Source organism: Macrobrachium nipponense, chromosome 14 (genome assembly GCF_015104395.2).
Source record: "Macrobrachium nipponense isolate FS-2020 chromosome 14, ASM1510439v2, whole genome shotgun sequence".
In the NCBI taxonomy this organism is placed as follows: Eukaryota; Metazoa; Arthropoda; class Malacostraca; order Decapoda; family Palaemonidae; genus Macrobrachium; species Macrobrachium nipponense.
Window position 1 is genome coordinate 98739778 of NC_087207.1, and position 3045 is coordinate 98742822.

A 3045-nucleotide genomic window follows, 5' to 3' on the forward strand; every position below is an offset into this window, starting at 1 on the left:
TTCTTAAAGAAAAGAAGTGACAATGTCAATGCAAATTCTGGAAGTGTAAAGTTTAAATATGTTAGATAAACAATTAAATCAAAGTAAGGCTTCCTTGATTGAAAAGAGAGAGAGAGAGAAGAGAGAGAGAGAGAGGAGAGAGAGAGAGAGAGAGAGACAAAATCCGCGTCAGTTTATGGTTCTGGCAGACGGAGGGAGCAAATACTTTCCTCGTAAGTAATTAAAACTTCTTGTGAATTGACCTCTCCTGGTCTGTCAGAGAAAGTCAAACAAACACGATAGTTTTTCCAGAGGATACAATCATGATGGATGAAAGATATCTGTCCCCCCCCAACACCCCCATTATCCCCTAACACCCTCACCAACTCTCTCTCTCTCTCTCTCTCTCTCTCTCTCTCTCTCTCTCTCTCTCTCTCCATGCAACGACACTAAAAATAATATTAATAATAATCAAAAAGGCTTCCTTCGTTTTAGTTTCTGAAAAGAAAGTTAGTGCCGGCTTTGTCTGTCCGTCCGCACTTTTTTTTCTGTCCGCACTTTTTGAGCCCGCCCAACAGAATCTCAAAAATCTACAGAGACTAGAGGGCTGCAAATTGGCATGTCGAACACCCACCCTCCAATCATTAAAACACACCAAAACTACAGCCCTCTAGCCTAAGTAGTTTTGATTTTATTTATGTTTAAAGCTGGCCACGATCTTGCTTCTGGCATCGATAAAAGATAGGTGACCACCGGGCCGTGGTTTAAAGTTTCATGGGCCACGGCTCATTAAGCATTATACCGAGACCAACGAAAGATAGATCTATTTCCGGTGGCCTTGATTATACGATGTACAGCTATGATGAATCTTTCGTCTTTGAAACTTATTCAGTAAATACTGGATTGATTAATCTAATATTTATTGTATAGCCACAAGTTTTAATCCCTCCAGACGCACCAGTCTCTGCTATTTAAGAGATTTTTCTTGCATTCATAAGGGCCGCTTTTACGTTAAGCCAAAAGAAACCCGATTATAAGATCAAGATAAAATCAAGAGTACTTGAGAGCGCAGAATACTCATTCAATCAAAGCGTCTACGCTTTCCACGTCATTCATCAAGTTTGAGCTCAGTTAGCTATTCACTTGTTTAAGAACCAGCACTTTTTCCTAGCATGAATTTATCGCTTTCTTTCACTAGGGTTTTTTTCTCCCTTTTCTATTTGGCAATTTGACTGCCCATTTACGTGCACTATTTTCTTCTTCTAAACCTCTGATTTCTCGGAAACTCCATTTCTTTTTATAAAGTTGAATTTTCTTTCTTAGTTAAAATAGCGATCTTGGCTAACGTTTATTTTTTCTTTTTTATAAGCAGTAAATGTTCCCCGCTGTCGAACTTACCATTTCCAGGCGGGTCTTTTATTCCTCACTATGTTACGGCTTTTATACACGATACTTGGCCAGTAAGTAAATAAAAACATGCTAAATAAGACAGGGGATGTAAAAAAAAAATATGGCAAATAAAAAAAAATAGGGAAAAAAAAAAAACAAAAATATGAGAATTGCAAAAAAAAATATGGGGCATGAAAAAAACATAATGAATAAAAAAAAATATGAAGGTTTCAAAGCATGTATGTACCGAAGCTGAGCTCGGAAACTGCTCGTGCAGACAGAACGCTGAACCACCTGCACTTCCTGGGCAGCTACGAATCAGGACCACGAATGAGCTGAATATTTGGGAGCTTCGATACCATAACCTCGACACGATCGCCAAAGCCACACTTGCCCAAGTGTCGCGTCTCGTCTAAGAGACCCTAGACTCTGGAAACTGTCCTCCTCGAGGAAGAGGAGCAATGAAAACCTCAAAAGGTCAAGCGAAGCTGTAATACATTATTACCATGAAATAATTCACTAAGTTTACTTACATTTTTATATATCTATTTATCTATTTATTAATTTTATGTATTTTATACTGACTTATCTCTTCTCTTTCTATGTCTAATATCTTATCTTCCGTAACTCCTTCAAGTAGACATCATATTCTTTGGAAGCTTGAATTTCCAGTCAGTGGCTCTTGTAGGTTTGCACCATACGAGTAGGGAATAATAATAATAATAATAATAATAATAATAATAATAATAATAATAATAATAATAATAATATAATAATAATAATGTTATTTATTTTGTTTTCATGCTGTGTGATATATGAATATCTACATTACCAACATAATTACGCTTTTTCAATAAAATTCCTTTTATAGCACTTCTAAAGAAAGAAGGAAAGAAAAAAGTCATACCAACGACTACAGTGCCAACATTCACATTCCTCCAAGCTTGCTCACGACTCCACAGCCGCCCTGGAAGTGCAAGAACGAAGGCCAACCCCCCCTCCCCCTCCCACCCACCCCGCTACCCTTCACTAGCTCTTTGCCTCTTAAAATACCGGTCTTGCAAGCACTGCCTTTTCGATCCTTATTTTCATTAATTTTCCCTCCACTCATAATTTTCATTCTAATTTGTACAAAATCCGACAGCATTCAAAGTCCAAAGACTCAATAACTGGTATTTTCCAGTATGAGTATCACTGGAGCCAAAAAGCAGCGACGAGAATCCCGGTGGTATAAAATCAGAGAGAAATTTGGAAAATGAATGATTATTATCGCGTGGCTCAAAGAAAAAGGACAATTCGTCACTGAAGAACCGCCATTTCTCTATTGACACAAAGTGTTATCAGGATATCGGGGTTAGGTGATATATTTCCACGTGGAAAAAAAAAAAAAAAAAATTAAGTTTGAAAACAGACGTTTCTTAATATACACAAAGTTATCGATGGATATCGGCGAAAAGCGATATATTTCCACGTAGAAAATAAAAACAAAAACTAAATAAAGTTTCAGAACAGCGGCTTCTCAATATACAGAAAAAGCCCATATGGAAATCGGGGTTAAGTGATAGATTTCGACTCAGAAAAGAAATTAAAGTCTGAAACGTCCATTTTTGTGCTTCATAGAGCAAATAAGTACAGCAGCAGGATGAATCCCAGAGGTATTTGTTTTCGGATACGATA